This window comes from Pseudophryne corroboree, chromosome 2 (assembly GCF_028390025.1).
Source record: "Pseudophryne corroboree isolate aPseCor3 chromosome 2, aPseCor3.hap2, whole genome shotgun sequence".
In the NCBI taxonomy this organism is placed as follows: Eukaryota; Metazoa; Chordata; class Amphibia; order Anura; family Myobatrachidae; genus Pseudophryne; species Pseudophryne corroboree.
The window spans coordinates 974,260,056-974,287,634 of NC_086445.1; positions in this window are offsets into that span (position 1 = coordinate 974,260,056).

Consider the following 27,579-nt stretch of genomic DNA (forward strand, 5'->3'; position numbering starts at 1 on the left):
TTTAGTGCAGCTGCTATGGACCCAGAGCTAAGAGGGGCACACTTTGTTTGTTATGCAGGGTCCCTTACAAACCATTGCCATCAGGACTTCAATATATGTATTTATGCCCCTTCCCTTGTTCACGGTAATGTGATATAAAATGAAATGTCGTGCATTATAATTTTTCATAATCTGAACTGGGCATCTGTAGTGTGGCACAATATGAAGTGGCGGCACTATAGTGTGGCATAATATGAACTGGGCACACTGCATGTCATAATGTGAATTGATGTCACAGTGTTGGATAATGTGTACTGATAGCTCTACAATGAATTTGAACTAGAGCACTACTGTGGTTCATAAAATAGACTAGGACACTACTATGGGGCATAACATTTACTATGGCAACAGTATGGTTCAGAATCCAAATATATACTGGTAGGTTAATTGGCTATCAACAAAATTAACCCTATCGTGAATGTGTCTGTGTGTACATGTGATAGGTAATATAGATTGTAAGCTCCACTGGGGCAGGGTCTGAAATGAATGGGAAAATGTTCTCTGTACAGCGCTGCGGAATATGTGTGCACTATATAAAAAAACTGGTAATTAATAAATAAATAATAAATATATTATTATGGGTTTAAAATTAACAATTGCTGTGGATAGGTGTCTCTAGACGCATTAGGACAGGAACCATTCAAAATATTGCTATCGGGTCCCACAAAGTTCTGGCTACGACCCTGATTTATCATCTATAAATGACAGTAAATGTAGATATACAAATAATCATAAATCAATAACTGTCAATGTGCTATAAATAATATTAGCCATACATATGTGCATATCCTTGGGGAAACACCGATTAAAATCTATTTAAACACTATTGCAAATGATATGCATAGTTACAGCTATGTTGTTTCTGATGGCACTCTTTGGGTTACAGTATGAGCTGTGTTGCCGAGAGCGGAGAATGGCGAAGGTCCTAATTACCCTGGTCTACTTCTGTTGGTACTCAATGGGACGTAGTATGAGCATCTTTTTTTTTGGAGTAATTATTAATTCTTATAACTATTTCTGGATACAGGCCGAGATCAGTGAAATAATTTCATAAATTAAGAAAAAAAACATTTTAAGCATTGTCCAGATCAGAAACTATGACTATTCATGATGGTGGCCGCTATATCGACAAGCCATCGACAATTACACTGAATAACATGCAGATGTCAGTCGCAGGAATTTATAGGTTAACTTGACTTGTGTATTATAGTAGTGTTAAAAAGTGGTCTATTTATCTTTATATGTTTATCTATATTCTCAGAAAGGCCCGTTGTAGAATAATTGAATGACATGATGACAAGGCCAACAGATTACACTCTTTTATTAAAAACATTTGGTAATAAAAAAATAAAAAATAAAAATTTCCCAGCAAACCTCTGCATAACTGAACGTCTGAAATAAAAAACATTTACAATGTTTAGAAAGTAAAAACTGAACCTTTCAGCAACCACTATAATGTTTTCATGAGGCATTATGTATTCAGGATGCACGTGATGTCAATTGCAAAGCTTGTTCCTGCTGAACTTCTGCCCCTATCCCCGCAACCACACCAGCTATGGATTATATCATTATACATTCACACTGCCTTGTATAACAAGAAGAACTAATTTTATGCCCATTCAGATAAACCACTAATGCCTTATGAAATCTGAAAAGGTAGGATTAGAATACAAACCCCCTTTGAACTACATTTCACCAGCTATACCTATCCAACGCTAGATTATTGGTAAACCCGTTACTGCGACAACTATTATTTATTTATTTTTATTTATTTATTCATTTTTTCAGGGCTTCCAATGCTAATACTGTTAGCAAATTCACATGGGGTCTATCAACACGGAATATCCCAGAATGCTAAACACAGCATTGTGTGGGAGCTGTAGATACCACTGCCATGTGTAGACAACAAATATTTCATTTTACATCATACCTGCCTACTTTTGAAAAAGCATTTCAGGGATATTGTGAAATTAACACATAACAGCGCTGGCGCTTACTGTTACATCTGAGAGGCGTGTCGTGAAAATGACTTACATCCCAATGTAAATGATACCCAAAGTTAGCAAGAACTACTTGCTGAAGAAAAACCCCCGCTGATATTTTGAAGTTTTTCTTTGTGTATTGTTTGTTACATGAGGTTCCATATACTGTAAGTGGCCACGAGAAACCTTTAAAATGCCTGTAGCCATAGGGATCATTGTGCCTTATAACCAATACAGGGAAATGTCGCAGCTGATCCCATTTGACTGTATGTATCGCTGATTTCTTTTTTTTTCAGGGGTGATTGAGGTACTATTCAGGTAGTCGGTGCTATTGCTACTATTTCAGGTAGTCACCGGCAGAATGAGGAATGGTAGGCGACTATGTTTTACACCTAATTGTTTATTATTTTTATTAAGCGTTTTGAAAGTAAATAGGGAAATGCTAATATGCATGAATAATAACTTAGCCGGCTGTATGATGAAACTGGTTATCCAAAGCTACCAATACCGTGCCATAGGGTAATGATAATATGCTTGAAAAATAATAACTAAGCCCGCTTTATGATGAAACTGGTTATCCAAAGCTACCAATACCGTGCCATTCCTACGCATCGAGACAATCAATAATGCTCACATTCTACCAGCTGCCTATTCTCTAGCCTAGAGGAGGACGGTGACACCAAAACCCACAACTGTGGCATGGAACTGTTAATACCTCCTGACAAATGCAGTGTGGTGCATTTACCAATGTATAAAACTGATTATTATTATTATTATTATTATTATTAGCATCAGCATACAGAAAATTGCACTTTTTTGTGTTGCAATGACTCATTATCTTCTGTGTAATAGATTTCAACGCTGTTATGGAATGGTTACAGGACTTTCCTTATAAAGCTGAAATGTTGTTGACACATGCAAAACTCAGACCCTACGGGTGGAGCTATAGGGGGCATGTACAAATAGGGTTTCAAAAAACAGCTTATTTATTAATAAACACATAATTTTACACCTGATTATGTTATACAATTAATTTATACGGCTTTATCTTCCATAAAGCATTGCCAACATTTTGAATATAAACACGCAATGTTTTTACAAGCGATATTTATATATATATATATATATATATATATATACACGATCAGCGCTATCTCGCTTCTATATTTTAGCAACATTTAGGTTTAATAGACATACCTGTCAAGTATTGTTATTGTAGCCACAGCATTTCAAATGTGAAACGGCATTAATATGTTTAAAATATTTAGCTCGTCAAATGATAAAAACAGTTTAGTTCCTATATGACGCAGAATGATTTGACTGATTTGTACTACTTGTTATATGTATTATTTTATAACCTGTTATGATTCCAGCACTCTGGTCAGAGGAGATCTTATGGCAAGGACCGGAGCACTGGAACGGAATGCTGGGGAAGGGAGCAGGACAGGAAAATAGCCCCTGGCGCCCTAACTCTGTTGTCTCACCCGTGTTGTCAGAAATCCCCTGCGAGACTATGGTTTCTTGAGCCCTTGGCAGCCGCGTTTGAAGGGCGGATTATGTCTGCCCAACTTCGATGCCCCCCGGTCTTAATGAGAGACAAAGGGGAAACCCGAGACAGGGTGATAACAAGAGGCCCTCTAACTAAACAACCAGGCCAGGGGCTAAGCAAACTCAAAACTATAATATGTGCGGAGAAACCGCCAGGGAAAAGGACAACCAAAATATCCACTTGTCCAATTCTCCTACCCGGCACCGCCGAGTACCAGAGAGGACTTGTGGAAGCGGAACCCTCCGCAAATGCTCCAAACACAAAATATAAAAGGTAAAGCGGCTGAGCCGCAACACACGGCAGAGCCGCAACTCACGAACACCACTGGATATAAAACGGTGATCAGTCAGGACTCCAGGGAACCAAACGACCTCTTGGGATGAGATGACAACTCCCGAATACCGGACTTCTGAGGACTGGAATGACCGGATACAGCTGGACTGGAAACAGACTCTCAGCAAACAAAGGCAGCATGCAGGAAGCTATTACCGGCGTCTGTGAGAAGCCCTGGGAGTGTATTTAACAAGGAGTCCTCCAATCAGCTGCTAAAGGCTAATTAGAATAAATGCCGTGCAGCTGCCTTGCTGCACGGCCAGAGAGCAGGTGAATATCTTAATTTCCTAAAGCCTAGCAACGGGGAACGCGGTCCGCCAGTGGCGTCCCCGTTGCTAGGGTCCGTGCGGCTCAGCGCGCCCGGCGTCTAGCGTTGCTAGGGAGCCGGCGGCTGTACGCGCACGGCGTCTCTAGTTGCTAGGCGCCGGGCCGCGCAGACAAGCGGACCCCGGCGCCTAACATAACCATTAGGCTCTATCAATACTGGTTAGCATCTATAAACCGACAATTAAGTATTATGCTTATTACCAGTCGTGTTACTGCAGCGCAGTTAAAATGGTTCTCTCTCTATATCTCTTAACCACTAACCGCTGCTAATTGATAATATATCATTATCCATAGCGTGTATGCCATTTTACATCCGACAACCAGTCAATTACAAAATCGTGTTCTCATAGCACTCTTGATAGACCTTAATTAATGACCAGACAAGTCTGGTCATGTCTGTTTGCCCTATTAGTTCAAACTTCGGTCACTAGCAAATTCCCCAGTCTTACAAATTATCATATCCCTAGTAACAGAACTTAATTACCCCTGCAACTTTCTTGTCTGCTTGCGTGTCTCAAATAGCTGTAAATATAAACAAACATAAGGACCACCTAGATCTCTGTGTCTACGCTTAATTAAAACAAATCATACGTCTATGTGTACTGTCCAATATTATATTAACTAATCTGTCTGTAACAATGTAAACAACGTAAGGACAACCTAGACATCTATGTCAACTACTAATTAAAACAAATGACACGTCTATGTGTACCGGTCATTAATTTACTAATCTGTCACAAACACCATAGCTTAAAATACATATATAGTGAACTCTTAATGCACACATCCATCTGTGTGCATTAATAGCTTACCGATCTGTAACAAATCTCATGATCAACTATCAGTCATAGAAAGGTGAACTAAAGCTGCTATAAGGTTTATACAATTTTATAGATAGCACTCTGAAACCAATAAACAGCATTCGTAGCTCGTACGCTTATTTTATAAATCAACCGGATATAACATTTACTGGTGCAACTAAGAGTTAATACGCATGAGGGTTTTCAATGGTTAAACGACGCTTATAACTCCTTTTGGAAGCTTATTTCATATAAAACAACATCAGAAGGGGAGGGAAAGTGGGAGTGTCAGAGGAGTAATTAGGGGCGTGGTTAGGGCGTGACTTGCATAATTAGAGGCGTGGTTAGGGTGTGGTTCGCCTAATTGTGGGCGTATCCCACCTGTCACTTTGAGTTTGACGGAAAGTGGTGCTCTCTCTACTCCAGTCGTGAGAGTCGTCCCACCATGTTTCCGTAATACCTATAATATCATACTGAGCCTTTGATTCTAACAATTCCAATTCCCCCATTTTACCTGCTAGGCTTCTTACGTATGCAAAAATAAATTTTAGTTTAGTGTTTCCCTTGTCCGTTTGTTTTTTTAAGGGTATCCTATCATTGTTTACAAGTGCCTACCAAGAGCTACTCTTACTGACAGTACTTCTCCTCCCTCCCTCTCCACCTCCATCATACTTACTGTTCTCTTTGATCAACTCATTTAGTCCTTCTAAACTCTCCGCCCCGACATAAGTATTTTACCTTATGCTACTTACATAATTTTCAATATGCTGTAATGAAGACCTACAATTGTTGTTAGTTAATGTTTTGGCAATACCTTTGGTGATACCCTTTTTAGTACCCATGTAAGAACTCTTGCTGGCTCCTTTTCCCTCCTCCCTTCTCCACCCCCATTTATTTCACTACCACCATCCTTACTATTCTCACTGCATGACCCGTAGTTTCTAGCAAAACCCTCCCCCCTGTCTCCTAGTTTAAAAGTTCCTCCAACCTCCTTCCCCCCAGCACCGCAGCCCCCTCCTCACTCAGGTGCAATCCATCGCGACAAAAAAGATGGCGCCTGACTGAGAAGCCCGCCCAGTGTTCCAGGAATACAATCCCCTTCCTACACCAGTCTCTAAGCCACACATTTACCTCCCTGATCTTCCTCTGCCTCCCTGGGCTAGCACGTGGCACAGGTAGTATTTCAGAGAAAATTACCTTAGATGTCCTTTCCTTAAGTTTCTGGCCTAAGTCCCTATAATCTTTCTTAAGGACATCCCACCTACCACTAACTTTGTTGTTGGTGCCAATGTGCACCAAGACCGTCATTCCCAGCCACTCCCAACAATCTATCTGCTCGGTCCGTGAAGAGCCGTACCCGAGCATCCGGGAGACAACAGACCGTACAGCGATTACGATCCCGGTAGCAGATTGCCCTATCTGTCTTCCTGATGATAGAGTCCCCTACCACCACAATTTACCTGGGTACCTCTCTCTCTTTCATCCCATCTGTGCTGGAGGGACCACTCCTCCGGTTGCTAGAGGGAACAGTCTCCACCGGCTCCGTTATTTACTCGCTATCATCCACCAAATCTTTGTTTAATCGGGCGAATTTGTTCGGGTTTGATAGTTCAGAGATGTCGTGCCTCCCCTCTTTTTCTTCCTTCTAACCATAACTCGGCTGTCTACCTGATCATCCTCGTCTACCAGTGTCCCCTTCCCCCCTGCAACTCCTCCACCGTTCTATCTAAACTTTGCTCGAGATTGTGAATACCCCTCATTCGCGTAACGGTTTGCTCCAGGCATCACAATGGCTTTCTTTTTATCATGGGCAGGAACTGCAGACACTAGTGGCTGACTTAAACAAACAACATCATCAACATGCTCACTAGCATCATATAATATACAAATATAAAGTTTTTTCTATTTTTGAACAAAATGACAATTTCACACTGTGACTCACAGCACTTAAATTATTAATGTGGTGCCACGACACCTATTGAGCATTATTGTTTAATACAGTGCCAGTGTCTGCCGCTGAAAACACAAGTTTTTTAGGGGGGCGGTTGTTGCTTTTTCTACACTGCTGTGACTCATGCTTATAGACACATTGGCATCTATTTTTTTTAACTGTGCCTGAAGGTCCTGCCCCACAGTACACAGTGCCACTTCTCCACAGTACCACTGCCTGCACAACAGTGCTCATAATCTTTTTTTTTTTAATACAAAGTGCCCCTGGGAATGTGCTGCAGCCCAGTCCCCAGTGCCCCACACCCTCTCATGCTGCAACCAGCCCACAGTGCCACTGCCCCACAGTGCTTGTTTCCATTTTTTTGGAAAGTGCCCTAAGATTCTTTGCCCAGTCCCACACCCTCCCCAGTGCTCCTTATCGTGTTTTGTTTTTTAAAGTGCACCTAAGAGACACTCAGCTCAGTCCGAAAACCCTCTCCACATAGGGCCTAATTCTGAGTTAAGCGCAGCAGCAAGTTTGTTAGCAGTTGGGCAAAACCATGTGCACTGCAGGGGAGGCAGCTATAACATGTGCAGAGAGAGTTAGATTTGGGTGGGGTGTATTCAAAGTGAAATCTAAATTGCAGTGTAACAATAAAGCAGCCAGTATTTACCCTGTACAGAAACAAAATAACCTACCCAAATCTATCTCTCTCTGCAAATGTTATATCTGCCCCCCTGCACTGCACATGGGCCCTCATTCCGAGTTGTTCGCTCGGTATTTTTCATCGCATCGCAGTGAAAATCCGCTTAGTACGCATGCGCAATGTTCGCACTGCGACTGCGCCAAGTAACTTTACTATGAAGAAAGTAATTTTACTCACGGCTTTTTCTTCGCTCCGGCGATCGTAATGTGATTGACAGGAAATGGGTGTTACTGGGCGGAAACACGGCGTTTCAGGGGCGTGTGGCTGAAAACGCTACCGTTTCCGGAAAAAACGCAGGAGTGGCCGGGGAAACGGTGGGAGTGCCTGGGCGAACGCTGGGTGTGTTTGTGACGTCAACCAGGAATGACAAGCACTGAAATGATCGCACAGGCAGAGTAAGTCTGGAGCTACTCAGAAACTGCTAAGTAGTTAGTAATCGCAATATTGCGAATACATCGGTCGCAATTTTAAGAAGCTAAGATTCACTCCCAGTAGGCGGCGGCTTAGCGTGTGTAACTCTGCTAAATTCGCAATGCGACCGATCAACTCGGAATGAGGGCCATGGTTTTGCCCAATTGCTAACAAACTTGCTGCTGCGATCAACTCAGAATTACCCCCATAGTCCAGTGCTGAAATGGTACCTGATCACCATTGGAGGGAACTACATAGAATCCAAAACATGCAAGATCCGGCACCAGGAAAATTACATTTTGCCTCGTTTCAGGATCCAAAAATGGCGGTGAGATCTGAGTCAGGACTCAGATTCACGTGGATCCCTGAAGCTCGGATGGGCTTGAAAATCAAGCCTGCACATCTCTAGTCTAGACTACTGCAATGCCCTCTACCTGGATCTCCCAGCAAAAGAATTACAATGCCTGCAAAATTCAGCTGCCAGGCTATAACCAAAAATCCTTATGCCACCATGCAATACCCATTCTCTACTTTCTTCACTGGCTGCCTGTAAGGTGGCAATTCTATTTTGATTTTCTGATTTTCAAATTGCACGCGGGGGGGGGGGGGGGGGGGGGTCTCTGAGTACCTGGTAACCCACAGATCAGAGAAACTTTTTATTTGATTTTAGAGACTGAGACAGCTGTGTCTCCATATCAGGAAAGGTGCATCTGCGATTGTGATGCAGCAATAGAGAGCTCTCTACCTCTCTGCAATGAAAATGTCTGGTGGGAGCTGCTGGCTGCGGATGCTCGGATGGGTGTGGATCATTAGATCGACAGTGTCTAGGTCGACAATGTTTAGGTCGACCACTATAGGTCGACAGTCACTAGGTCGACAGGGTTTGAAGGTCGACAGGGTTTCTAGGTCGACATGTTCTAAGTCGACAGGTCAAAAGGTCGACATGAGTTTTTCATGTTTTGTTGGTGTCGTTTTCTCCGTACAGTGACCGAGAAGCCCAATTAGTGCACCGCGTCCCCTCGCATGGCTCACTTCACTCGCCATGCTTTGGGCAAGGTGCCTCGCTCCGCTGCTGCTGCGCTCGGCACAGGTTACTATTCCCAATCGTAGTCCACGTGGATCGTTAAGTATGAAAAAGTTCAAAAAATGGAAAAAAAATTGAAAAACTCATGTCGAACTTTTGACATGTCGACCTAGAACACGTCGACCTAGAAATCCTGTCGACCATGAAAACATGTTGACCAAGTGACTGTCGACCTATAGTGGTCGACCTAAGCATTGTCGACCTAGGCACTGTCGATCTTCAGACCGGATCCCGCTCAGCCACAGCAGCTCCCTCGCAGTGTCCTAGCAGTACCGCCTGTCTACCTCAGCCCATGGCATGTCAACATATGTAAGTTTGAAGATGTGTGTGTGCTTGTGTGTGTGTGTGTGTGTGTGTGTGTGTGTGTGTGTATGCATGTGTTTGTCTGTGCTTGTGTATGTATGTATGTATGTATGTATGTATGTATGTTTGTGTGTGCTTCTGTATGTATGTATGTTTGTCTGTGCTTGTGTATGTATGTATGTATGTATGTATGTTTGTGTGTGCTTCTGTATGTATGTATGTATGTATGTATGTATGTTTGTCTGTGCTTGTGTATGTATGTATGTATGTGTGTTTGTGTGTGCTTCTGTATGTATGTATGTGTGTTTGTCAATGTGTATGTATGTATGTATGTATGTATGTATGTATGTATGTGTGTGCAATGTATGTTTATATACTGTATATATATATTTTCCTTTTTTTCTGTAGTTTATTTTCATTATTCTGTTTCGTATATTTTTTCTTATATTTTTAGTTCATTATTATTATTTATTTTAATCCTTTATCATGATGTTTCTATGACGTGATGCTAACGTTCTCAATAAGACATTTCCTTTTTCTTGTTCGGGCGCCAAAGTCTGAAGCCACACATCTCAAAGTCCCTATCACCTTTATTTCCCTGTTTAAAAGATACAGTGTGGCAGATATTTTACTTATGCTGATATAAACATGGGGCTGCTGTCCAAGGTGCTTCTACCGCCTATATTTAAAGTCGACCAAATCTACCACACATCCCTAGACATCCTCTTATGAAAGTAGCCATTATTATTATTAGCTGCCCTACATTGATTTAACAGTTCCATCTGAGCATTCCAGATACGGGATTTTTCTGGATAACAAAATACCTGTTATTTGGATGGGTCCATGGGGTCCGTGGCGGGTCCGGCACATTGGTGGGGGTGTCCTAGGGGTCCCAGCCAGTCTAGCAAATCAGCGTCTGGCGCATCCATGGTGGTTCCTGGCAGTAGTGACAGTGAGGGAATGGCTGCAAAGCCATTCCCCCACCTGTCTGTGATTGGCCACGGACTCCAGTGACATCATGATGCTGATCACGTCATGACACCACTACAGGGCCAAAATATTCATATAATGAAGTTTGGGCTAATAGAAGCTGGTTTATAAGTCAAACACATAGAGCGAGGTGCTCTAAACTGCATACCATATCTACCTTCCTGAGATTTGTAGTACTACACATAGAAAAAAAGAAAGCAGGTGCGCTATTCAAACATAACTACTTAAAATTGAAATATATATTACAATTAAATATTATATGAGAAGTTGTTAGCATAAATGTGTCCAAAGATATGGGCCTTCCCACCAACGTATAGGTCAACTTGTTGTCGGGCAAGTCCCTAACATCTGGGGTTCACATCTGGGGTGCAGGGCACCCCCAAACCAGCCCAACAAAAAAAAAAATCAGGACATAACACAAATGAAAGATAGCAGAAAAGTGTTACAGAGTATCAGTGAGTGAAAGCAGATACTCTGTGTTAGGAGTGTCACAGGAGTGAAAATGTGTGAAAAATAACTGGATTAAAAAAAAAAAGTGATATAAAATGTGTCTGTGTTTAGTGGTAATGTCCTGAAATGGCCCAGCAAGAATAGCTCAGGGGGCCTCACACCCCAATGCTCACCCTCACAAACTGACACTATATAAAATAAAGAGCGCTTACTTTTCATTATGCCTAATTCATAAAAACAATTAGAGGGAGATGGAGAGGGGTGCCAATCAAGACTAAAGTATTCTCAAACTTCAAGTGTACATATATACACATACTAAGGAATATATAGGGGAGGGGCTCTAGACTGCACACCATAGCTGCATGTAATGAGAGATGTTACTGTAATACCCTGAAGTTATTCAAAGAAATGGGGACCCCCTTGTTGTTGTTTTTTTATATTTACATTGTGGAACTACAAGGCCAAGGATAGAACATGGGCTGCACTGTTGTGTGAACTGACAGCCCAGGAGTTAGATATTTGGCGCCACTGTCTTCTATAATTAGTTCCCCCTCCTCAGCAACACAAAACCCGGGAAACTGGGCCCCTCACTGATAGGCCCCCTAGGTTGCAGGTCAGAAATATCCTGGGGCAGGCTGTTGCTGGGGGTCAGGAGCCAGTGGGAAACCAGGAGAGGGGAGGGCTGCCAGGAGAGACCCCTTAAGAGGAGGACCCCAGCGCGGGAGAAGAGAGCTCCAGAGGATGAGAAGGTGTAAAGGAGGAGACCCAGCCATGTAACGGGCAGAGCTGTGCCGAGTAGTACTAACCGGGCGACGAAGGAAGGATCAATGTGGTGCCTGTAACTGAGGAGGTTGCCATGATGAAGAGCCGTGCTACCCGACTGCCGAGAATTTGAGCCGACTCTGTGAGTCAGCCGGGAGGACCATATCGTGCCGAGGAGAACAGATGAACCCTTGGAGGACCTCGCGAGTGGAACAGGTGCCTGCACCAGTGCCGGTTCGGACGAGGAACCAGGAGCGTGAGGACCGTAGCTTCCGTATGGGGAGACAGCCAGGGAAGGACAGCAGATGATGTCCAGTGCGAATGGAGCCGGTGAGGAAAGGCAGAACAGCCAAGGACCAGAGTCGAGGCAGCGCGTAGGATGACTACGCAGGCACAGCAATAGTCGACCCCTGGAGTGAAGACCCCGGCGAGGACCCCTGGTTGCTGAGTGACGACGGCGCAGACGGACGATGAGAGTGCGGTGCGGAGAAGAGGATCCTGGTGACCAGTGGCGCGGAGTGGAGACCCTGCCTAAGGAGGTTGATGCGGCTGGAGCTGAGAGGACATCGCCTGCAGATGGAGAAGAGCCCAGCAGTGAGAGAGGACAGCGCGGTGCGGAGGACGGAGCCGAGAGGAGGCCCCGGTGACGGCTGCAAACGGAGAAGACCCTGGTGGGCAGGACAGCGCAGAGGGGAGACCAAGCAGCAGACATTTGGTAAAGGGCGAATCCCCGGTGCGGTGCTCTGCATCCCGGATGGCGCCAAAGATGGAAGCCGGGTCGCAGGTGGCAGAAGCGCCGCAGCTAGTGGTGAGAACCAGCTACAACCCTTCCGCTGCCACACTCTGCCCCTGTAATTAACCCTTCCGCTGCTGAACTCTGCATTGGGAACATATTCTTGAAAGGGGGTAGGCTCCCCTCATTTCTAGAGTGCCCTGCAAATTAGTTTAGTAATGGGGTAGGCTCCCCTAAAATCCACTGTGCCCAGCTAAAGTTAGTTCGAAGGGGGTAGGCTCCCCTATATATAGTGGTGCCTTTGTCTGGGAATGTTTATTGAGGTGTAGGGGTGTAGAATCTTTCCCCTCTGGTAACTACTGCGGAGACATTGGAAAGTGGTTGTTATTTATGGATAGGTGCTCCCTGCAATTTATATTAAGAGGTTACGTGTGTGTCCAAGAATGTGTTTACTGCTGAACAATATTGATTGTGTTATGCAAGCTCTGCCCAGCAGTGTCTGCCATAGCTGTCATATTGCTATGTTTATTGCTAATTTAAAGGCGGAACAATATTGATTGTGTTATGCAAGCTCCGCCCAGCAGTGTCTGCCAAAGTTGTCATATTGCTGTGTGTAATGCTAATTTAAAGGCGGGACATTATTGATTGTGTTATGCAAGCTCCGCCCAGCAGTGTCTGCCAAAGCTGTCATATTGCTGTGTGTAATGCTAATTTAGAGGCGGGACATTATTGTGTTATGCTAGCTCTGCCCAGCAGTGTCTGCCAAAGATGTCATATTGCTGTGTGTAATGCTAATTTAAAGGCGAGACATTATGGATTGTGTTATGCAAGCTCCACCCAGCAGTGTCTGCCAAAGCTGTCATATTGCTGTGTGTATTGTTAATTCAAAGGCGGGACATTATTGATAATGTTATGCAAGCTCCGCCCAGCAGTGTCAAGGCTGGTTATAAGAGACTGTGCTTTATAGAGACGCCAGCTTGCTCACCTGTTCCCGCAATATACCTGTTTTAGTGTCAACGCTGGTTATAAGAGACTGTGCTTTATAGAGACACCAGCTTGCTCACCTGTTCCCGCAATATACCTGCTGTAGTGTCAATGCTGGTTATAAGAAACTGTGTTATATAGAGACACCAGCTTGCTCACCTGTTCCGCAATATACCTGCTTTAGTGTCAACGCTGGTTATAAGAGACTGTGCTTTATAGAGACGCCAGCTTGCTCACCTGTTCCCGCAATATACCTGCTTTAGTGTCAACGCTGGTTATAAGAGACTGTGCTTTATAGAGATGCCAGCTTGCTCACCTGTTCCCGCAATTTACCTGCGATCATTTGGGGTTGTTGGTTATTATTTTCTGAACACTGCTATCACTGTTGCCCTTATTATTTAATAATAAAATAGAGTTGGATCCTGCATTTGTGTGTCGTCATTGTGTCTGAGGGATAAAACAGGTCTGCCGCTCTGATCACCCGAACCTGATTTATTTTAGCACCCCACTATTAGTTAAGTTCCGGCACCGAATTTGTGGGTGTTACACTACCTTGCTGAGATTTGTAGTATTACACATAAAAAAGGATGCAGGTGCACTATGCAAACATTACTACCCAAAATGTAAATGTATATTACAATTACATATCATATTAAAGGTTGTTAGCTCAAATTTGGCCAACGATATAGACCTGCCCACAAACCAGCTCAACCAAAACCCCCCAGGGCATCACATAAATGAAAGATAGCAGAGAAGTGTTACAGAATATGTGAAAGCAGCTACAGTACTCAGTGTTAGGACAATTATATAAAAGGTGAATATACTGTAAGTGTAAACTGCTGTTACAGCCATTTGGTGGCAAGTGGAGATGCAACTGAGATATATCTGACTGAAGAAGCCGCTGAGCGTTATAGGCGGAGAAACGCGTCTCATTGGTTTTTACTTACCTATAATCAGCATACCACAAGTCTACCTCAATACGCTGGGAAGAATCTTAAGGATCTCCGGATAAGGCTCCCATAAAGGTATTTGAGCACCAGAGTCGGGAGTGAATAAAGAATTTTAACCAAGGAGGAAAGGTGGTAATTATTTTCATATAACATGGCCATGTTTTAAAATATCAGCTGAGGTGCATGAACTTTTATCATCGCTTTAAGTAAAGCAATTTTATATATCTTTGCACGTCAATTTACAAGCAATCAATTGGCCGCTGCCATACACTAAATCAGTTTTGAATACCAGCTGAGCTGCATGGACTTTTTATTATTGCTTTGAGGAAAGCACGTATCTGTCTCTGTATACTAACTTATGAACAGTTAATCCACTGCTGATGTGTATCAAATTAGTGATATTTTCCAAGTGAAAAGGAGCAGCTATTAAGATCATATACTAATTCATCTGGAAGTCCAGAGTGTTGTGGTCCATAGCAGTGTGGATTTGGGAACTCCAGTATACATCCTGAATAATAAAAAACTGTGTAATAGCCATTCTCCAACACAGCAACAAACTATAGATGTGTCCACATACATCTTTGCTATATCCCGCCATATATGGCACAGTTTTGCATGCCATAGACTCAGAGATTTAGCCATGCCTTGTGATTTTTCTTAATTTGCTTCTTTAATATGTTACTTCATACATATTCTATTATGGCAAACAAAAATTAAAAAATTCATCCACTCGCTACTCGTGAAAAACAGCTTAGCCATGTTTTGCATGTTGGACCAAATTTGTAAAAAAGCAAAGATGTAAGTGGACACATCTGTATGAAAGTTTCCGGCTCAGGCTGCATGAGTAATCTTGTATCAATCTTGAGGCTGGAGACCTTATAGTATTGGAAGGAAACAGTGTGTTTCATCTGTATCTAATTGTTTATCTTAGTGGTGTATTAAAGAACTTATGATACAGAGCAGAGCTATTGTATTGTACTATTGATGTATTATTGTTTTTTATTTGACAGTTTTTAGTCAATTAAATATAAATAAAATCTGTAATGTGGAATTAGATTTATAGGTATTTATAGGTATTTATAGGTATTTTTATTTTTCTTGGCTATTATAAATAGCCAAGAAAAATAAAAATAAAAGTGTTTTAATAAGAAATCTACTAGCGCTGTCTGTTTCTTTTTCTTTTCTTTGAGATATGTTCTGAATAGCCGGCATGTAACCCCATATATTAACTTGAAAGATGAATGTTGAGTGTTAATTAAACCAGATTTGATCAAAACTTTTTTTATCATAAAGCACCGCAACCCAAGTCTATAAGTGATGCCTGCAGACAGTCAATAAGATCTATCAGATTTTGACCCAGCAAACCCCTGAATCTCCATACCATGATATCAGCTTAGAAAAAAGGGGGTTACATGTAGATATGTAGGGATGCATGTTTACCCCAGGCACATGCATAGTGAAAAATTGTGCATTTGATCACTTTGCGTGCAGCTCTAAATAAGGGTTATGGATCAATGAGTTGGCATGGAAAAGGTCAACAGTCAAAAGGTCAACCACTATTGGTTAACATGGACAAGATTTACATGGGAAAAACGGTTGACATAGTAGGGTCAACACATGAAAAGGTTGATCTCAATTTGTTTTTATGTTTTTGGTGTTGTTTTCTCGATTACATCGCTCGGGTTACTATTCCCAATGGTAGCCCACATGGATGGTAAAGTATGAAAAAGTTGAAAATAAAAAAAACAATGTTGATCTTTTGTCCATGTCAACCTATTGACTGTCGACCTAACATCCGCATACCCTAAATAAGGCCCTAAATTACATTCCTCATCCCCTGCATTACTGAATGCTTGCTTAATGGGTTTTTCACATTTTGCATACATAAGTGATGTCATCACTGTGCTGCAACTTCCTCCAAGACTGCCCCAGTGGACAGGAAGTAAGTGCCTGGTTCTTTAAATTGTGTTTCTCAGTGCAAACAGCGCATGGGACTCATTTTCACTTTTTAATTTACAGGTATATGCGGATGATGAGTACTACTTTTGGTCTGCAGTGAAGGGGTTAAGTTTCAAAGATTGTTTTTCGAACTTACATTAAAGCCAAAGGAACCATTTTCTGCTATTCAAAATAGCAATAATAATACCCAAGTAATAGGAAAAAAATATGTTTAAGAGCATTACGTTCACAAACAGCTGATACTGTAAGTGCAGGGAACAATTGAGGCATGTATATGAATGTGATAAATAGTATAAAAGATTATGCAGGTGTGGGCGAGTCATTTATATTCCTCCCTGAGTTGTCGGCTCTTATACATGTTTTGGTTATATAAACTCCTAATGCATTGCCTCAGTGTGAATACCTGTTATACTTAGCATCCTCCTGATCTGTTTCCATTCCTGTTCTCTCTGCCCTTCTGTTGCCAATTTCCCATTGCACATAGATGATATGACACATTATATGAAAAATTGTTTTGTAAGTGGTAATTTCCCCATGGTGCAGCGTCCCAGGGATCCTATAATATGTGAACATTATGTTGCATTTTGAAAACAAAATCTATTTTACTGAAGGCTATGCTGCACAAGGATTCATGTGTCTGCGACGTTAATATAATCGTCCATGAAACAACCTTTTACAAATCGACACAAAAATAAATAAATAACTATACCACGTATGGTCAACAGACAAAATGTAGACAACATAATGTCGACCTCAGAATGTTCACACAGGTGTAATGTTACTTGAAAGCAATTTTACAGTGTCCACATTAATGTTGTAATAATGATGCTTTACCATCACATTCATGGTTCTAATGCTGCTATGGTAAAAATATTTTAAATTGGGCGCAAGGTTATCAATGCAAAAATACAAAAATAGCCTTGTGCTCATCGCGGCCAATTTTGGATTACCGCAGGCAGGGCCAGTGCTAGGGTGTTCAGCAAATTATAAATTTGCGGCCTGCCACTTATACACATAATGCACCCAGTAGTGGCTCCGCTTATACACATAATGCACCCAGTAGTTGCGCCTCTTATAAGTAATGCACCCAGTAGTGGCACTGCTTATACACATAATGCACCCAGTAGTGGCACTGCTTATACACATAATGTACCCAGTAGTGGCGCCTCTTATAAGTAATGCACCCAGTAGTGGCACTGCTTATACACATAATGCACCCAGTAGTGGCACTGTTTATACACATAATGCACCCAGTAGTGGCGCCTGTTATAAATAATGCACCCAGTAGTGGCATTGCTTATACACATAATGCACCCAGTAGTAGCACTGCTTATACACATAATGCACCCAGTAGTGGTGCCTCTTATAAGTATTGCTTCCAGTAGTGGCACCGCTTATACATTATGCTCCCAGTAGTGGTACCGCTTATACACACAATGCCTCCTGTAGCAGTGCCGCTTATACACACAACGCCCTCTGTAGCAGTGACTCTAACACACACAATGCACCCTGTAGCAGTGATGCTTACACACATAATGCCCCCTGTAGCAGTGACACTTACACACACAACGCCCTCTGTAACAGTTACGCTTACACACACAACGCCCAATGTAGCATTGATGCTTACACACACAACGCACCCTGTATCCGTGACACACACATAACGTCCCCTGTAGCAGTGATGCTTACACACACAACACCCTCTCTAACAGTGATGCTTACACACAACACCCACTATAGCAGTGACACTTACACACACAGCGCACCCTGTAGCAGTGATGCTTACACACACAACGCACCCTTTAGCAGTGACACATAAATATTATAACGCCCCCTGTAGCAGTGACGTTTACACATATAATGCCCCCTGTAGCAGTGATGCTTACACATGTAATGTCCATAGCAGTGAAGTTTACACATATAACGCCCCCGTAGCAGTGATGCCTACACATATAATTCCCCCTGTAGCAGTGACGCTAAAGGTGGGGTCTTACAAGGAAGAGGCATGGTCACACCATAGTATTCCCATTTCAAATTACGCCACACAGTAGCACAGTTGTTTTCACATTACACCACATGTAGTAGTGCTGCTTATACATATAATGCCCCCAATAGTAGTGGAGCTTATACATAATGCTCCCAGTAGTGATGCCACTTATACACATAATGCACCCAGTGGTGTAGCAGTGACGCTTACACACACAACGCACCCTGTAGCAGTGACACATAAACATATAACGCCCCCTGTAGCAGTGATGTTTACACATATAACACCCCCTGTTGCAGTGACGCTAAACATAATGCCCCCATAACGGTGACACACATATAGCGCCACCTGTAGCAGTGATGCTAAACATATAATGCCCACTGTTGCAGTAATGCTTACACATATGACACCCCATAGCAGTGACGCTTGCCTTACATATATAATGCTCCCGTAGCAGTGACGCTTACACAGACAACACCCACTGCAGCAGTGATGCTTACACACACAACGCACCCTGTAACAGTGACACTTACACACATAACGCCCTCTGTAACAGTGATGCTTACACACAATGCCCTCTGTAACAGTTATGCTTACACACACAACGCCCCCTGTAGCAGTGACGCTAAACATATAATACCCTCTGTAGCAATGACGTTTACACAAACAACGCCCCCTTCATCAGTGACACTAAACATATAATGCCCCCTGTAGCAGTGACGCTTACACAAATAGCATCCCCTGTGGCAGTGACGCTAAACATATAATGCCCCCTGTAGCAGTGACGCTTACACAAATAGCATCCCCTGTGGCAGTGACGCTAAACATATAATGCCCCCTGTAGCAGTGATGCTTACACAATTAACCCCCCCTGTAGCAGTGACGCTTATACAAATAACACCCCCTGTAGTAGTGACGCTAATCATATAATGCCCCCTGTAGCAGTGATACTTTATACCCACACAGTCAAACATACACTTACAGATGCACACACATATACACATAAATACATACATACACTCACACACTTTCTCTCAATCACCAATTCTCTTTCCATTCACACTTACCTAAGGAAGTCTGGCTGCTGGAGCTGGAGCAGCTCATCCTCCTCCTGTGTAGCAGGCTGCAACATAGTCCTGTGTAGCTCCGCCCCTCAGTCCCATGTGGCTCCATCCCTTTTTAAGGTCCCACTGCTCTGCACTATCAAAGACTTACAGGGAGAGGGGGAGAGAAGACTTCAAGCACCGGCGCTGCTGTCTGTCCTACAGTGTGATAGGCGCAGCACGGACTTCAGCTCAGCACAAGGATACAGAGCAGGGTGAGCGCCTCTCCTTCCTGGCTCCTCCTTGCACTGCATCCCTTTGCTGAGCGATTAGCGCCGGGCCGGACCGCAGAAATGTGCGCTCCCATTACCTGTGGTATATAATTTTAAATAATTGGTCCAGGGATTTTCATATATATATATATATATATATATATATATATATATATATATATATATCGATATTAAAAGGCTTTTGCATTATTGACGATTCTGCTGAGTGCCGCTGTTACCAAGTATCTACATAGGATTTCATCATCTCTGGATGGCACCGCAGCAAGTATCCACTACCCACAAGTGAGTGCCGAGCACTCCACAGCATATATATATATCTATATATATATATATATATATATATATATATATACACACTGCTCAAAAAAATAAAGGTAACACTAAAAAAACACATCCTAGCTCTGAATGAATTAAATATTCTTATTAAATACTTTGTTCTTTACATAGTTGAATGTGCTGACAACAAAATCACACAAAAATATCAATGGAAATCAAAATTATTAACCCATGGAGGTCTGGATTTGGAGTCACACTCACAATTAAAGTTGAAAAACACACTACAGGCTGATCCAACTTTGATGTAATGTCCTTAAAACAAGTCAAAATGAGGCTCAGTAGTGTGTGTGGCCTCCACCAATGCCTGGTCATGCTCCTAATGAGGTGGCAGATGGTCTCCTGAGGGATCTCCTCCCAGACCTGGACTAAAGCATCCGCCAACTTCTGGACAGTCTGTGGTGCAACGTGGCGTTGGTGGATGGAGCGAGACATGATGTCCTAGATGTGCTCAATTGGATTCAGGTCTGGGGAACGGGCGGGCCAGTCCATAGCATCAATGCCTTCGTCTTGCAGGAACTGCTGACACACTCCAGCCACATGAGATCTAGCATTGACTTGCATTAGGAGGAACCCAGGGCCAACTGCACCAGCATATCTTCTCACAAGGGGTATGAGGATCTCATCTCGGTACCTAATGGCAATCAGGCTACCTCTGGCGAGCACATGGAGGGCTGTGCGGCCCCCGCCAAAGAAATACCACCCCACACCATCACTGACCCACTGCCAAACCGGTCATGCTGGAGGATTTTGCAGGCAGCAGAACGTTCTCCTTGGTGTCTGAAGACTCTGTCACGTCTGTCACATGTGCTCAGTGAGAACCTGCTTTCAACTGTGAAGAGCACAGGGCGCCAGTGGCGAATTTGCCAATCTTGGTGTTCTCTGGCAAATGCCAAACGTCCTGCACAGTGTTGGGCTGTAAGCACAACCCCCACCTGTGGACGTCGGGCCCTCATACCACCCTCATGGAGTCTGTTTCTGATCGTTTGAGTAGATACATGCACATTTGTGGCTTGCTCGAGGTCATTTTGCAGGGCTCTGGCAGTGCTTCTCCTGTTCCTCCTTGCACAAAGGCGGAGGTATCGGTCCTGCTGCTGGGTTGTTGCCCTCCTACGGCCTCCTCCACATCTCCTGAATTACTGGCCTGTCTCCTGGTAGCGCCTCCATGCTCTGGACACTACGCTGACAGACACAGCAAACCCTCTTGCTACAGCTCGCATTGATGTGCCATCCTGGATGAGCTGCACTACCTGAGCCACTTGTGTGGGCTGTAGACTCCGTCTCATGCTACCACTAGAGTGAAAGCACCACCAGCTTTCAAAAGTGACCAAAACATCAGCCAGAAAGCATAGGAGCTGAGAAGTGGTCTGTGGTCACCACCTGCAGAACAACTCCTTTATTGGGAGTGTCTTGCTAATTGCCTATAATTTCCACCTGTTGTCTATTCCATTTGCACAACAGCATGTGAAATTGACTGTCAATCAGTGTTGCTTCCTAAGTGGACAGTTTGATTTTACAGAAGTGTGATTGACTTGGAGTTACATTGTGTTGTTTATGCGTTCCCTTTATATTTTTGAGCAGTGTATATGTATATATATATATATATATATATATATATATATATACAAACGAATATGTATATATAAAATATATATAAAAAACCACAGCACTCACCACTCATGAGTGGTGAGTGCAATTACTGCACCCCACTTCTGGGGTGGTGAGTGCAGTGGTTTTTTATAAATATTTTATATATATATATATATATATATATCTATTCATTTGTATATTGTGGGGTTAACCTTTAGTTAACTCTGATTAACCATGGTCACAGGCCTTTTCGTGCACCCCTGTGTAATCTCATTTGCTCTAAACCTGTGTCAGCTGCTCCTTAGTAATTTATCAGCTAGTGTCAGGTGTTTAGTGTACCTTTAAAAGCCATATGATTTGTGGCAGATACACATTAAACCTAGTGGGCATGTGTGCAGTATATTATGTGTGATACAGTTGCCAGGTTTTAGTTTTTGAGACTTTGTGATAGTGTAGGACCTGCATGAAGGCGGGGTACCTTGGCGAGCGGTTTGCAGGCTTCAGTGCATTTGCCAATTCACTAACTAAACCCCCATCATTTATTTATTGATGTTGTGAGGATAAGTGAGCTTGCTATGGTAAGTGCTGAACTTTCTGCTTATATATATATATATATATATATATATATATATACATACACACTGGTCCAGTGGTCTCTGCCACTCCCATTGGTCTCCCCTCCATCTCCACCCCCATCCTATCTCTGGGAGGTGAGTTGGCTGCAGGGAGATGTACTGTAGTTCTTCCTGCTGCTGCCTCCTGGAAGAAGGGGGGGGGGGGGGCTGGTCTCACATACACAGTCACTCACTCACACATACTTACAGACACTCACACTCACATACTGCTGCTGCATAAGACTGTCTCCGACACCGGAGGAAGAAGACACTACTTCAGAAGGTGAGTAATTACAGATTAATTAAGCTAATTTGAAATTCTGAACTGCTTACAGCAATTAGTCTTTGGGGGTGCTACAAGGTGCCAGAGATAGTCAAAGTGATTTTTCCTAAAAAAAAAATAACGAGTTTAGAAAAAAATCTGACTTGACTTGGAGATTCTTGAAAAAATATGCCGCCGCATCTCATTTTCTCTTGTGCAATTGAATAGCAAAACCCAGTGGCTGCGGGAAAATCCCTGTGCCATGGTTTTTTTTTTAAAATCTCCCACTCTACAATATATGCTGTTGACATTTTGACTGTCGGCAGCCTAACTGTTGACAAAACACACCAATCTTGTTTCACTTAACTCTTTTACAATGTGTGATTACCCTTTCATAATATTGACGCTTTGTTACACAAAAAAATATTTACCAGTATTAAATTGTCAGACCTGGGCTAGTTTGTGATCCTTGACTGGTGTCTAGGGTTGGAGTAATAGGAGAGGCTGTGTGCAAGAACCTTGGTGGTTTAATGAAATTCCTGAGCATGATATGGATCTCAGTGATACTGTGGAAAATCTAGGAGATACGGGAAGAATTGGTATCTGTGAATGGTGGTGGACTGGCGAGCTTCGAACACTGAGCCGGCCAATACCAGTGATGCTTGAAGTAGGAACTGATTATCACTAGTGAGACTAGGTTCTGGAGATGGGCTGAGACAGAGTTATTGGTACTAGGGACTGGACTGTATACAGCAGAACTGGATTCTGAGCAAGGGCCTAAAGTACTAGACACCAGATTCGGACTTGTGTCTTTGAAATCTGGAATGTTGAACAGTGGACTGACACTAATTGTACTGGGCACTGAATTGGGACCAGTGATACTTGAGCTGGATACCAGGGCCTATATTTACTAATAATCCGAGTTTGTCCGATTAGTGTTTTTTTCTCTAAGTTCCAACACGGGAATTCACTAAGCACAAATCTCGGCAGTGTTTGGGCTATTCGTAATGGTTTGAATGACAAAGTTCAGAAATACGAAAGAATAGACCATCGGTCAAACGCGGCTGTTATTTCATACAACACGGGTATTCACTATTCATTCGTATTTGGGTGTTAGTCTCTGAGTGATCAATTGCGGTGTATTATTTTGCGAATTGTAAGAAAAAAACAGCAAAAAAATAGACCTGCTTTTTTCAGGCGTGTTTACATGTGTTCGCACTTACAAATCATTCACACCTAAATTAGGATGCCTATAAAAGGTACACAAATTTTCTCATCCAAAAAAATGTATTGCCTTATGTTTGCTGGAGTAAACTTGGAGATTTGTAAGTCAATACACATTTTTCAACATATATCCATTATTATACACATTAGTGTTAAACTTTCAAATATTTCACATTTTGTTGGTTCTGCCTCATGTTTTTAAATATGATTACTCATTTTTTACACACACAAACATGCCACAACAATAATGTCATTCATTTTGGCCCTGAAATTTAAAAATTTTACCCCAACATATTAGGATACTTTTACCCAACTCTATTGTGTTTTTCTTGTAAAGTCGTCTACAGAAGAAATGTAAAACAGTTTTAATTCACATTCTAAGTTGCATTGGTAATGGATGAATCTGGCTGCCTGCCAATTATTGTGTCTGCATGAGATGAGAATGATTGGACTCTAGAAAGAGTAATGATTAGAAAAAAATCAAGTGGTCTGGTTACTGCATGCTAAAGACATTCTGCCTGGCTGCCAATTATTGTGTCTGCATGAGAGGAGAATGATTGGAATCTAGAAAGAGTAATGATTAAAAAAAAATCAAGTGGTCTGGTTACTGCATGCTAACATCTATGTGCAGCTCAAACAACATTTTCCTCCTCCAAAAAAATACAAAGATGGTAAAGAATAAATGTGCGTACCAATTTCCTGTTGTTGTTTGTACCAGTTATAAGTAATGGTGTTGTACAAATTGTCAAGGAGCTAAATGTTATATCTATTCTGACAAACATACACGTACTCATTTTTTTATTTTACTTCTCTTCAAAGAAATCGGTGTGGTTTATATTTTAACTTTTTTTTGGGTAGCTGCTTGTCCTGGCCTTTGCCTTTACCACTGTCATGTTGGCGTGCTCAGGTGGAGTGCCTTGGTGGTGATGACACTGACGTTATAATTGGAGTAGTCGAACCAGAACTGCTGCTTGGTTGCTGTTGGTGCAGGGATCTGAGTGTTTCATTGAGGTTAGTGAGGGTGGCATTGAGTTCACGTGTTGCAGCATTTTGATTGTCTACAATTCTGGAGATAGATTCATTGATCTTTTGATTGTTTTCTAAAATATTGATATAGCTTTGCTGTTGTCTGTGCTGTTCTTCCATTATGCACTGTAAGTTGCCCATGACATGTGTAATGTCTGCACGCATGATTTCCATGGTGTTGCCAATTCTCGTGGTTTGTTCATTTTGTCTACTTATATTTCTGATGATTCTTCTGAGGTGAGATGGTAGGCTTGCAAACATTTGTGTCTGCCTACACAGGCAATCTTCATTAGTGGCCTGCTGTTTAACCCAAATGTTCCAAAACACTTGATCAGGGCCTTGTGTTACTGGTGTTGTTGGGCTGTGTTGTGGTGGTGGTGTGCTTTGCTGTGGTGGTGTACTCACAGGTGCTGGGGGGCTGATTCCTTGGCTTAATGGCTGCATTTCTAACATGATTGTCTCATCCATGTCACTGTGTTGCTGGTGTTGCGGAGGGATGCTGGTACCAGGACTAGAAGCTGAAATTATAAGCATTTATCCGTTAGTTATCCATATGTTTGAGAAATTATAACAAAGCACTAAACATGGAACACATGTCATTGACTGGTGCTTTCAGATATCCTGCCTAGCAACATCATCATCATCATCATCATCATCATCATCACTCATAACTTAAATACATACATATGCCTGTTTGTGGCAAATGTGTCTGGTTACTTCATTCTGAAAGCAAACACATGAGTTGTATGGTAGATCAGACATATTCCACCATAAAAACACATTGTAATCCATAATGTGTTGTCTTATAGTGTCTCAAACAAAAACATAGTAATGTTTTTGTATAAATTTGGCAATGTTAGGTCAATCACACATGTGAAAATGATGAAAACAACCTTACTATTTGCCAAGCTTACACATGAGTTTCTGTTGCAGCATCTTCCACACAATGTGCTACTCTATGGCTGAAGTGGACATACATATATTTACTGGATGTGGACAAGGCCATTTTGCTAGGATTCCATTTCATGTTTTACTGACTTCTGTAAATTTTGCAGATTTTGATGGATTTTGACTCAATGCGTTTAAGTAAATGGATTATTAAGATCTGACATTTATTTAATTTATTTCAGTTTGTTACTCACAATCAAGATGAGGGGAGTGTGGTTGGCGTCTTGGAGGTGTGTCCAAAATTTGGAGTTGGGGGACCGAACATACTGTCGATAATCTTCGTGGCGGGGTAGCCTGCTGTGGTTGGCCCTGGAAATCAGACCTTGCTTTTTTTGCTGCAACATGTTTTATTTTGTGGTGTGTTACAGAGGTCCGCCTTCTGCTGCTCAAGACTTCTTTTGATGGACCTAGTATTGAAAGTGACATTTTGTTATGGTCATTCCTTTACAAACATAACCTATACTACAATGGACACTTTACCTGCTTCCGGTGCATCATCATCAGATGTCATGGGAGTTACTGTAGGACGACCAGTACTGCTTTTTCCCAACACTGTAAATCAAGAAACAAATAACATAACTCATGTATTCATGCTATTGTTGATACATACAACCATTATGCTTATAAACATTAAATCTTTAAAAAATTGTGTTTTTTATGACTCAAAACACAAGGACCTTAAACCAAAAAACCACAACATAAAACAAAAAACAAAAAACATTGTCCAATAGCCATATGCACTATGGAAAGTGCAACACAGGGAATCATGTACAGGACACAGACATAGGACACAATTACAAATACATACACTAACAAGCCAAAACACACACATCTTAATTTTGTAATGAAAGGAAAAAAAATTACAGATGCAATACAGAAATTTCTCTGTGATGTGACACTCCAAACACACATTACCACAATATGAGCCAACCAAAAAACAAAAACAAAAAAACAGAACAAAAACAAATAGTAAGGTAACTAAGTCTGCAGTGTTGTGTCAGGGTACAAATACAGACTCAAACTGAACAAACAAATAGTGGGTTTGTGTAAAACAATATTACATTCAGTACTAATGAAATTACACATGTAACTGGCTTCAAAGCCACTTTGCACTACTCCAGCCTCTAACATGACAACCACTGTTTTGGCAACATTGCACATGGATAACTGAAATTAAAAACATAGTCAAACTTTAAAACTGTAAAATGTGCAAAAGTAAAACATTATTGCTGGACACTTCAATGACACACCAAGTCCAAACTACACATGGAAAATGTACTGAAAAAAACCCACATGACAAACAATAAAGTAATATGTTACATTGGCTTTTGTAGAAAACATTACCCAAAACAATGTATTTGCTTACGCACACTTGAAGATGGGAGTAATATGTAACGTCACATGACACACATTTTTTTTTTTTAAAAGCCAGAAGTAATGTCATAGAATGTTAAGGCAAATACACATGCTCACCATTCTTCCTGGGCCGATCGGAATCCCGGACATGGGTTGCAGACACTACTTCTGGAGGTATTAAACTCCGCATGAGCTCCTCATAGTCCAGATATCTTGCAATAAAGGGCTGGCCTCCACCGGTTTTTCGAGCCGACTTCGCCTCCTTGGCCATTTTGGACTTGACACGTCGCTTTATGTCATAGTACCGTTTGCGGCACGTGTCCTCCGTCCGCTTGACCACCCCCTCACTATTGACAGCAGCAACAACTTTCGCCCACAACACCGTCTTCTTCCATGTTGGCACCTTGGCGGACTCAGGCCCAAATAGCTGCCACTGATACTTCATCAGCTCTCGCACCAATGCCACATTTTCTGCATAACTAAACTTGACATTCCGCCCAGTCTTAGTAGTGGTGCGTGGCTGCGGAGCTGTCTGACTGTCACTATCACTGTCACTTGAGGCTGCTGCAGCAACCTCAACCACCTCCTCCACCTCACTAACCTCCCTCTCA